An 11,728-nucleotide genomic window follows, 5' to 3' on the forward strand; every position below is an offset into this window, starting at 1 on the left:
CGGGAGGATTCCAAGGGGGCAGAGGGGGAGAGGCAGGTGTGCCCAGGGAGCGCCAAGAACAGGTGCTGCCTTCTCACGTTCTCATTGTTCCAAGAGAAGCAGCCTCTGGTTGAGAGCAGAGTGTCACATGTGCAGCCCGTGACCACCTCCCCCAGCCCATGTGCAGGGTGTGGGGGCTTGGGGCACTGCAGGGTGTTTGGTTTGCAGCCAGTGAGGGCCAGGGAGGCCCCTAGGACTATTTTTGTTTGGAAACACACAATTTAAACTTAGGCTAATGGAAGCCTTCTGGTTTAGGAAGACAAGGGGGCCTCCTGGCCACTGGTAGCTGGTGATTGCACATGTGTAGATACGGTCATGCGCCCGCACCCAGGGGGCCACATCTGCTTTATGCGTCAGGGTGTCCGTGTCTGTGCCCCCTTCTCCGGGTGGATCTGCCTGTGCGTGTCTGGGTGCCTGCCGTATGTGAGTCCACGTACATACACGAGAACGGCTTGTATGTTGACTTGCGGTGAGCAGGAAGGAACTCTACCAAGCAAGCCAGAAAACGTGAATTCTCTGGTGTCTCCTCCCAGCTGGGCCTCCCTCGGAGCGGGCCCTTGGGGTCTGTCCCTTTGGTCAAGCTACATTGGCCGGTGCCGGTGACCCTGGGCGTGTTGGAGTCCCGGTGCCATGGCCTGCAGTGGGAGAGGATCTGGGGCTCAGGGAGCCTCCGAGCATTGGCAGCAGGGTCATGGGATTCACCCCATGACTGGCTAATTGGTCCCTTAGCACCAAGCTCAGGCATCATCATCCTGGCACTTCTGCTCCTGCTGCTGCCACACCCTCTCTGCCAGACTGCACTGGGGACAGGAAGAGAAGCTCTGTCAGCCTAGGGACCCACCCAACCACCAGCCAAGCCAAGGAATAAATCAGCATTCAGTGCTCAGCCTGGCCCCGTGGCCTTGGCCTGCTCTGGCCACTTCCTGCTGGAGGCAGCCCTCGTGCTCCCTGATCTCACAGTGAGAACATGTTGTTTCTGGAGAAGCTGCCCAGCGTGGCTATTAGCAGGAAGTCAAAGGTGGTGGCCATCCTTGAATCTGGTCAGCAAACAGTGTCTGCAAAACAAACATAAAACTCCATGCCACCCTCCCATCTCTGCTCAGACTTCCTTGTTCTTCATCCCTCCCTCTCCTTCCCACTGGTCATCCTTTTGTGGAAACCCTAGTGCAATGCTGTCCAGTGGAACTTTCTGCATCGAGGCAAATATTTTCTATCTGTGCTCTCCAATATGGTAGCTACCAGCCACACGTGGCTATCGAGTGCTTGAAATGGGGCTAGTGTGATTCAGGAACTGGGTTTTTAATTTTATTTACTTTGGGATGGCACAGCTCTAGGGAACCAATTCCAACCGAAGGGGCTAAAAATGACATCCTCCAGGTGCACACTTGAATCTATGCTAGGGGTAAAGTTCTTCCATGTCCGTGGGTCCCCATGAACCTCACAGCAACTCTGCCAGGCCAGGGCAGGAACTGCTAGCCCCACTGCACAGAGGGTCAAGTGACATGCCCAAGGTCTCCCAGCCAGCAGGCAGAGGGGCGGGCTGGAGCCCAGGTCTCCTAATTCTGAAAGGGAGGCTTGCTCCATCACTGGCCTCATCCCAGCAGACCTGCAACATGGCACTGACAGTTCAGCCACAAACAATGACTTATGCTGGAATTGCAGACCCAGCCTTGACCTGTGGAGAAGAGGCTGAAGGGGTGGTGTATGGAATGGTCATTGGAACCTAAAATTTCTCCCTTCATTTATAGATAAAGAGAGAGGAATATGGATATGTATGGGGGCCACTTATATGCCAGGCTCTGTGTAAGGCTCTTTACAAATGCTATCTCATTTACTTTCACAAGGTCAGGTGTTATTCTCCCCATTTTACAGATAAGGAGACAGAGGCTCAGAGGCGTGGCTTGACTTGTCCAAGATCATACAACAAACAAGTGGCAGAGCTGGGTTTTGAACCAGGCACTTGGGCTCTAAAGGTTTCTCTTCTGCCAGGCCCTGGCTCTGGATGAAGGCCTGACGTAGAAGAAGCTGCTGGTGGGAATCAGACAGCTCTCTGAACTGCACCCTCACTATTTGCAGAACTCTTGTGGGTGGTGGGGGGGTGGCGGGGAGGGGATGGGGCTGGGGGGGGGTGGGGAAGAACCACAGGGAATCCCTTGGCCCCGGCCCCAGGGAACCTGCTGCCAGGGCTCAGGAAACCTACACAAGTGAGTCAATTACAAAGACAGAACAAAGAAGGGTGACTGGGATGGCCTGGGTGAGCCACTCCAATCCACGGGGACAAGGAGAAAAACATCTTTGTTGGTGATTCACACACATTTGATGCTTTCGTTCAGCACTTCCAAGGCCAGGTGCCTGACCAATTTCTGTTTCAAATATCTGTTGTAAGTCACAAAGCATCCCAGACTTCATGGCTTAGGACACCAGTCACTGATTTGTTCATGATGCTGCAGCCTGGGTAGGGCCTGGTGGAGACACCTCATCTCTGTTCTGCTAGGGTATCAGCTGGGCCACGTCTTCTACTCATCTTGACAGGGATCCTACGTGTGGTCCCATCCGGCCGGCTGGGAGGCCAGCCGAGGCCTGGGATGGACACCAGGATGACTGGGCTTCTCTCCCTTGCCATCAGGCTCACCTCCTCTCCATGCAGCCTCTCCAGCAGGAGCTGGGCTTCTTACCTGGAAGCTCAGGGCTCATAGGAAGCTACCAGGCCTCACTGATGGAGGCCCGGTCTCATGGGGTGTTGTGAGGGCATGGGGGCAGAGCGTGTGTGCCCCACATATCCTGGGGTCTGGCTACCACGACCATTGGCTAGCCCTGAGGCTGCAGCGCCCAGAACCTGTCTCAGCCTCCACACCTGGATGAGTGATGAAGCCCTAATGCTCTGTGTGGGCGCCTTCTAGTTTTATCTTTCAAAGCTCATGCCCTTTACGCCCCGCTCTCTACCTAACTGAACTGTCCTCTACCACACACCACGTGCCTCAGGGCCTCTCCAAGCTCTGCTCTCGGCCCAGAGGACCCTTCCTCCCGTTGTCCATCTGGCCAATTCTCCACCAGCTCTCCTCCTCCCCAGGGCCCTTCTGGACCATCCCCACCCCCGGCGCTGGCTTTCTCTGTTTCTCCCCCAGTTGCTCAGAGGTGACCACGGCTCACCTGGATGGTAGAGGCAGGTGGGGCCCAGATGCTTATGGAGTGCTTCTTAGAAGCTGGAGAAAGCAGCCCTGTGGGGAAGTTTTCTCAGAGCCCTAACCTTGACCCTGACAGTGGGTCCTGATGATCAGACACAAGGGAGGCCAAACCCAACTCTGGAGCGGGCTCTGAAGCTCAAATCCCACTTACAGCCTAATTTTTCCGTGCCTCTGTTTTCTCGGTGGCACAATTAAGATACAATAGTACTTAGCCCCTAAGTGTTTGTAAAGGAGAAAATTACACGAAAGGCCCCTGTGTCCCATGCGTGGTGAACGCTCCTCAATTTCTGCTCTTTCTGTTAATATGTGTTCCTTGTAGGCCAGGCTGTGGGCGTCTGACTCCCTTGTGAGCTGGGACGGCACCTCAGCAGGACAGAACCAAGGCTGACTCCCCTGTGACCTTCAGCCCACTCTGGCCTCCTTCTCCCAGCCCTGGGAGGCCAGCTGGAGCCAGTGTGACCTGACACGCTCTTGCTAAGCACCCCATCCCCACCCCTCTCGTCAGTGCCTCTCTGCCTGGACCTGAGTCTGGGGATGTCAGCAGGAGGCCATGGTCCTCCAGCAGCCTGGGCTTTGGTACCCCACAGCCCTCACTGCATGTCACAGAGAAGGAAGGGTCTGACACTGAAGGCAAAGGGACTACTGAAGAGAGTAGGGATCGCGCCCCTTTCCAAAATCTGGCTGGTGGCTCAGTGTTAAGCTCACACCATTTGTCACGGAGCCCCGAGACAAGTTTAGGGAGCATCAGTCTTGGAGTATTGGGGCTTCATCTAGTTAGAGAACCAGCCATTTTTGCTCTCCATTCTTTTCTTTATTCCACAGAGATTTCCTGAGCACGTACTATGTGCCAGGCGCTGTTCGAGACACTGAGGACACTGAGAGAACAGGACTAATAAAAGCAGACCCCAAGAGAAGGATGCCTATGCTTGTGAGTGGGCAGCACTTTTGTGGCCTTGAGTTCCGGGGGCCCTGTTTGGTCCCCACCCATGCCTGGCATAGGGGCCGAACAGAAACTCTGAACTCTGCAGTCAGACTCCAGTCCTGGCTCTGCCTCTTACTCACTGAACAGCAAACTGGCTCAACTCTCTGAGCCTCAGTTGCTCATCTGCAAAGTGGGAGTGCATTTGGGAGAGCCAAGGAAGCAACACCTGCCAAGGACCAGCCCTGTGGCAGATGCTTCCTAGCACAGGACAAATGGCCTCCATCCACCCTCTGCCATCCTCAGCCCACCCACAGCCCACCTGCTTGGGCTGGAACCTTGCCCTCCTTTCTGATTTCCCGGGGCTGCACGTGGTTTTGCTGACAATAGCCAAGTCACCTTCTGGACCTCGGAGGACGCTAAAGAACTTTCTTGTGAGCCATTTGCCCTCTGAGGCCGGGGTCACGGAGGTCTTACAACCTGAGATCAGAGAAAGAAGAGGGGGAGGTGACAGGGGCCATATATCAGGGGCCTGTCCCAGCTGTTAGCAGGGATTCCTTCCCAACCCAGGACAGATGGGTCCAGCCTTCCAGAGTCGGATCGATTGAGCACCTGGGGTGGGAGCCAACACTGAGGGTGAGGAATTCGTGTGACCCCGTCATCTCCTGTCAGGAGACTCCCACGCTCCTCTTCCTGCAGCCGGGAAACGAAGTGACAGGTCATTCTGAGAGGCAACTGCTGACAGGCCCTTCTGTAACATTTATTTAGAACTGGCGCCCCTGCCTCCTTCCGAAAGGGGCTGAGGGAATGCTCTGACTTTTGTGGAACGCCTACCAGCTAACCAGGCCTTGCTGCAGTCACATTATCATTGCACCCCCACCAGAATCCCTGCTTTTACGATGAGGAAATTGAGGCCCAGAGAGGTGAAATAACCTGCTGCTGTCACCCAGCTGGTATAAGGCCGGGGAGCACAAGAAACCTGGTTCCTCTATTTTTTAAATGCAGATATGACAGGACAGGGGGAAAAAACATAAAAATCAAAGGGCAGAGAGAGCAACTTTTCTTAACTTCTGGGAGAACCTTCTAAGAATAGGATATACAGGGGTGCCTGGGTGGCTCAGTCGGTTAAGTGTCTGACTTCAGCTTAGGTCATAATCTTGCAGTTTGTGGGTTTGAGACCCAAGCGGGGTTCTGTGCCGAAGGCTCAGAGCCTGGAGCCTGCTTCGGAGTCTGTGTCTCCCTCTCGCTCTGCACCTTCCCCGCTTGCACTCTGTCTCTCTCAAAAAAAAAAAAAAAAAAAAAAAAATTAAATGTTTAAAAAAGAATAGGATATATAGAATGCATTTATAATGCTGACGAATGCATTAAACTTTTTCTGGAGACATGGTTACAGAACCCTTAACAGCACAAACCTTTAGGAAGAGAAACTGGTTAATGGGGGAGGGAGGAATGAGAGAGTTTTACTTCTTGTTCTGTGTCTTTCTATAGCATTTAAACTCTTTGCTGTATGAATTTAAGAAGAAACAAGGGTCGGGGCGCCTGGGTGGCTCAGTTGGTTGAGCGTCCGACTTCGGCTCAGGTCATGATCTCACAGCTCGTGAGTTCGAGCCCCGCGTCGGGCTCTGTGCTGACAGCCCGGAGCCTGGAACCTGCTTCTGCTTCTGTGTCTCCCTCTCTCTCTGCCCCTAACCCACTCACATTCTGTCTCTGTCTCTCTCAAAAATAAATAAACATTAAAAAATAATTAAAAAAAAAAAAAAAGAAGAAACAAGGGTCATCTGAGTAGCAACGGTATGGGTCATTGAAAATTTTCTTCTTGATGCTTTCCTGAAATAAAGAAGAAATAGAGGCACCTGGATGACTCAGTAGGTTAAGCATCTGACCTTGGCTCAAGTCATGATCTCACGGTTCATGAGTTCGACACCCGTGTCAGGGTCAGGCTCTGTGCTGACAGCTCGGAGCCTGGAGCCTCCTGCTTCAGGTTCTGTGTCTCCCTCTCTCTCTCCCCCTCTCCCACTTGCACTCTGTCTCTCTCAAAAATAAATAAACATTAAAAAATTTTTAAATAAAAATAAATAAAATTTTGTTTTTTAGGTTTATTTATTTTGAGAGAGACAGAGCCAGTGTGAGTGGGGGAGGGGCAGAGAGAGAGGGAGAGAGAGAATCCCAAGCAGGCTCTGTACTGACAGTGCAGAGCCTGACATGGGGTTTAAACTCACGAACCGTGAGATCATGACCTAAGCTGAAATCAAGGGTTGAACGCTTCACCTACTCAGCCAGCCGGGTGCCCCAAAAATAAAATCTTAAAAAAAAAAAAAAAAGAACTCTTTGTAGGGAGGATCGGAGAGAATAATTATAGTTAAAAGCCAGGTCAAACCAAGATTTTCATGACTGAGAGCAGGAAGCAGCTCTCTGATATCTGTATTGAAGCTGCTGTCATCAATAATTAAAAATGGAAAAACAAAAACCTAGGCTAATGTGATTTCTGGAACCAAGCATTTCATTTTACTTTGGCCTTATAAGAGGCCTTGAACACAGTAATAGATGCTCAAAAAAAAAAAAAAAATCCATTGGTAAATGTATAACTTGCTTGTTGCGTTCACTGGGTCCTGAGCAGGTACCCCGTCATTACTCGTTCATGGAAACCAGTAATAAAATACCGTGGATCGCAAGCAGTATTCCTAGACCCCAGATACAACTCTAACTTAGGTGGGGGCAGGGGATGAGTGGCCAGCGTTGGGCTGGGTTGCGAGACTGAGCTCCCCCCCCCGACAAAGGACCTGGGTAACCGGGGGGACTGACCCCATCGCCATCCAGTGTCTGGGAGTGGTGAGCACAGTCAAGGTCTTCCTGACCCGACTGCCATTTCAATGTAGTGCACAGAAGATGTGCACACTTCCCTAACCACCTACCCTCCAGCCTGAGGTCAGCCACACCTCCCCTTACTTCCCCTCAGCCCTCACCCACGTGCTCTTGTCCACAGACTGGATTGCCACACCTCTTGCGGAGTCCAAAAAGATGCTATCTTCTCAGTTCCTCGAGGGCAAAGGGCGAACATGTTGCAATTCTCACATACCTCTCATTCTAGCTGGGGAAACTGGCGAGACTGCACCAGTGAGGCAGGGAGGGTTTGGGGGCTTCCCGGAGGAGGTGGACAGGCCTAGACCCCTGGGGCCTTGCAAATGGAGAAGGGAGGGCCCTAAGGACTGGCCCCTGCCTGCCCTTCCCGCTTCGTGATCTCCCCGTAGCCCTTCTCCCAAAGGCACACTGGCCTCCTCCTTCCTGTCCTAGAGGGTGTGAGACCTCAGCTGATGGTCATTTTGCCACCCTGTGGGACGAAGAGCAGGGCCAGCCAGCATCGAGTGTGTGTTGAGCCGAAAACCTGATGGTGCCATCGAAATGACGGGTTCGGCCGTGTCTGACACCAGCTCAGTTCAGTCTGTCAGCGGTCACAGCGGTTCCAATAAGAGTTTTCCGTCACTTGGAACCAGAAGAGTTCTGAGTGGGATGTCACCGTCCCATCTGCCCCAGCGGTACCTCAGAGTATCATGTGCTCTGGATGGAGGCAACAGAGAGAGGCCTCCCGGCGTCCCGGATGACTCGGAACCAGGATGACCCGGATGGCCAGGAACACCAGGCACTATCAACAGTCAGAGAGAAGTCTGGAGAGATGGTGGGCTTGCCCACGGTGGGCTGAGTTCTGGCAGGATGCCCAGATGGACATGCCCAGGAGACAGGGGAAGCAGTGTGGGTACATCTCTGGAGGGCATGGGAGCCTCTGATCCAGATACGGGAGGTGTGGCACGACCCAAGATCGTGCAGGGGTGGGCGTGGGGACAGGGTTGGAAAGAGGACAGAGGAGACAAAGGAGGTCAGAACCTGGGGACCAGGAATCTTAACTGCAGGGAAAGGAACAGTTAGGAACTAAGGGCAGTCAAGGCGTGGATGGGGGTGGGGGGAGGGGAACTGCTGAGTCACTCTCTCCCTCAGTTTCTTTTTCTGTTAAATGGGTACACAGTCTCTCTGTGTTGTGTTATGATGAGGATGGAGAAGGCATGGCAAGCCCTTCTCTGAGAGTCAGAACTCAAGAAACATGAGCTGGCATCAGTCAAATGGGATAATAGAGACAGAGCTCACAGTGCGGATACGGAAGGAGAGGCTTTCCGCAGACATGGCTCTCACAGCCTGTTGTGCTGGGCTGCCTGTGGCCACCTCTCTCTGCCCACACCGCTGGGAACCCCTCCAGTAGGAGCCAAGACTCGTTCCCTTTGCACCCAGAGCCCGGCACAGTGCGGGCCAGAGCGAGCATGGGGTGAGTGGTAGGGGAGTGAACGGAGGGCTGGCCTGGGCTGACCTCTGCAGAGGAGGAGGGGGAGCAGAGGAGCCGTTGAATTGGTCTCCTGAGAAGTCACTATTGGCTGTTGGGCCTTACAACGTTGACCTCACATCGGCAGCTGCTCCGTGTGTCCCTTTCCCTCCACAGGTCACTATCCACAATCACCTGCCCACCAGCAGGTGCAAGGAAATGGGAGGCGGGCGTATGAGACTGCACCCCTCACTCAGTCTCCCAAGGGGCAGACCTGACGGCCGTTTCTGCGGCCCAGCTGGCAGGCAGCCGAGGCCTCTGCCCTTCTACTTGGTAAGGGCGCTTATCTCTGCCTCTGCTGGGATTTGGCACCGGGGCAGCCCAGCAGACAAACACTCCAAACAACAGCTGAGTTCGTCTCCAGGAGCGCCTCTCACACACAGGGCCCCCTCAGTGGGGACACCAAGGACACTTCCCACAAAGCAGGCCTCTGGGGAAACTGCACCTTGATCACTCCCCCTGAGGCCTGAAGAGATTCCAGAGGGCTAATCTGATGTGGACTGGGGCGGAGAGGCCTTCAGGAACCCACTGCTCCAGAATCCTGACCTTGTACAACGACAGCAGCCCCGAGGCCCCAAATTCCATCCTTGGGGTTTAATTCACTGGGGTGGGTGGTGAGTCCTCCCTTAAACTGAATATACCCCCAGGGTGGGATACATTCACAGTAGGGAAAAAAAAAAAACCCACAGCTGCTCCCACAGACAGAGGGAGAACTGGGACTTGCCAGAGGGCAGGATGCAGAAAGGGAAGGAGTGGAAAAGTACCTTAGAGAACCTTCTCCTCCTTCCAGCTTTGGGTCCAGCCTGGGGGTTGGGGCTGAGCTCCCACCTGTCTGTCTTTGCCTGCACATTCACAGGGCGCTGACTCCGTGCCAGTTGCTGGGCCAGGTGCCAGGGACACGGATTCGCTCAATCAAGTTCCTTGAGGGGAGGGTGGGGTAAGACCCTCTCTCTCAATATGCGAGAACCTCAGAGCCTGGAAGAGAGTAAAGGGAAGCTCAGAGGCTCTCTTACCTTTTGCTCCTCCTGCCCTTGCCTTTGCAGTCCTACTTTCTGTCTCAGGGCAGAGGAGAGGCACCGGCTGATGGGAGAAGCAGAGCTCTGGGCGAGATGGTCTCTTCTACAATGACGTCTTCCAGTGCAAGCACTTAGCCCCAACCCCTAAGAGCAGAAAACTCCTCCCCCCCCCCCCATCCCTGCCCCCAAGCGATTCCCAGGGATACTGTCCTTTCTCCTCACCTCCACACAGGAGAGGGGACAAGCCTTTGTTCCCCACTGGAGCCCCGTTCAGATTCCAGGTGAACCCTAAAAGGCACAAGTAATGCCCTTTACCTAGAGAAGTGGTTCTCAAAGTCTAGCAGGAGGATCCATCATATCAAATTACCTGGACACTCGTTAGGAAAGGAAATCTCAGGGGCGCCTGGGTGGCTCAGTCGGTGAAGTGTCCAACTTCGGCTCAGGTCATGATCTCGCTGTTCCTGAGTTCAAGCCCTGCATCAGGCTCTGTGCTGAAAGCTCAGAGCCTGGACCCTGTTTCAGATTCTGCGTGTGTCTCTCTCTGCCCCTCCCCGCTTGCACGCCCTCTCTCTCTCTCTCAAAAATAAATAAACATTAAAAAAAAAAAGAAAAGAAAAGAAAACTCAGACCCCACTTTAGGTGCAGGGTTGCTCCAGCAATCCACCTTAACAAGCCCCTTAGGTGATTCTGATGCCACCAGTTTGAGAACCACTGGCCCGGAGGACAGTTAGGCTGGAATTTACTGGGGGCTGGGTATGCGTTGGGGAGAGGGGAAAAGCAAATCACAGTGGCCCAGATGGAAAAGGAGGTGGGCTTCTGTGAGGGAAGGAGCGAGATCAGTTTCAGGGATCTGATTCTCCCTCCAGCTGGGGATTCTTCTAGCAGGCAGGGGCGCAGGTGGGGAGCAGGTCCATGGTTTTCAAAAGCTTTTCAAAGGGGTCTGAAACCCCAACATATCGAGAGCCTTTCTTTGAAAAGCGGTTGCCTTATTTAATACACAATCAACACATTGTTACTGAAAAAAGTCAAACCATACTAACACATGGGGAGCACCAAAGACCCCAGCCGTTGTTTTCTGTTTATCTTCTGGGAGCTCCCTGTACAGGTACGTTCATACGCCTAAGTACACAGTTGGGTGTTTTTACGTCAACAGGATAATGGTGGGTGTGTAATGCTTCAACTCCCCACCCCCTCCCGTTTCATGACACATCTTAGCCACCCCAGGTCTGGGCCTCTTGGCAACAGCATCTCCAGTGTGGTGGCTACTGGGGCAAGAGGAAAAATACACGTTCACACCACATCAGGCATCCCGCTTTTCCTGGGCCCTCCAGGAAATGCCTACCCAGTCATCCCCCCAGTCATGCCTACCTCCCCGCCCCAGCGTGCAAGCATGTGCACGTGCACGTGTGTGCATACACGCACACACTGATACTGATCCAGTTTGAGGAAGCCCAGTGTGATAACCCCTGAACTCCCAAGCTTTAGGGTGCTGAGGAGTTGGGGCCTCCGTGGGCTCTGGGGAAGGCATTCTTCAGCCCTGAGAAGGCCCTCCCTGGAACCTGTGGGCAGACAGGCATCGGAAGGCTGTGTCACCACTGAAAGAGGGGTGTTTGTACACACATTTATCCTGGGGCGGGAGTCCAAAGCTTTCCCCCCAGATTCCCCAAAGCCTTGGAAACCCCGAAAAGGATCAAAAGTCACAACTGTAAGTTGGTTGTCTCTTAATGGGGAAGGACCTATTAGTAAAAATAATTCCTGCCTCTCTAGACTACTTTTTCTCTAAGTAGTGACTTAGAAGTAGTGACTGACCCCAGGGTCAGGTCTGGGAAAGCAGCAGCCTTCCCCTCTCTGCCAGCTTGGGCCTGGGCACAGGGAAGTGGCAAAGTGAGAGGGAGGAAAAGTTAAAGATGGGAGGGTGAGTGGGGGGAGCACCCCTCGTGTGCTGGGTTGAACAGTGAGTGTCCTCCTTGGAACCCCAGGATGTGGCTTTATGTGGTCCTAAATAGGGTCATTATGGATGCAGTTAAGTCAAGGTCACCCTGGAGTAGGGTGGGCCCTGAATCCAATAACTGGTGTCCTTACAGAAGAGGACGAACACAGGGGCCAAGGAGGGGAGGACACCAAGTGAGCATGGAGGTGGGGGATTGCATGATGTATCTACAAGCCAGGAACCCCCAGGAGCCAGGAGAGAGGCGTGGAACAA

At 53.5% G+C, this 11,728-nt stretch overlaps 1 long non-coding RNA gene across 2 annotated transcripts; it reads right to left on the reverse strand.

The window, feature by feature from the left end:
* Window positions 1–252: 252 nt before the first annotated feature.
* LOC128779035 (uncharacterized) lies at window positions 253–9,901 on the reverse strand. 2 transcript variants are annotated; one of them, XR_008424922.1, is made up of 4 exons: window positions 9,748–9,901; window positions 9,274–9,484; window positions 4,466–5,421; window positions 253–1,094 (listed from the first exon to the last, which is right to left on the reverse strand). It is a non-coding gene; the product is annotated as an uncharacterized LOC128779035 (long non-coding RNA). The 2 variants fall into 2 exon arrangements; XR_008424923.1 differs by lacking the exons at window positions 9,274–9,484; window positions 9,748–9,901 and adding an exon at window positions 9,523–9,650.
* Between the last annotated feature and the right edge of the window lie 1,827 nt (window positions 9,902–11,728).

This window comes from Panthera pardus, unplaced genomic scaffold (assembly GCF_024362965.1).
Source record: "Panthera pardus isolate Hobbes unplaced genomic scaffold, ASM2436296v1 HiC_scaffold_22, whole genome shotgun sequence".
Taxonomy (NCBI): Eukaryota; Metazoa; Chordata; class Mammalia; order Carnivora; family Felidae; genus Panthera; species Panthera pardus.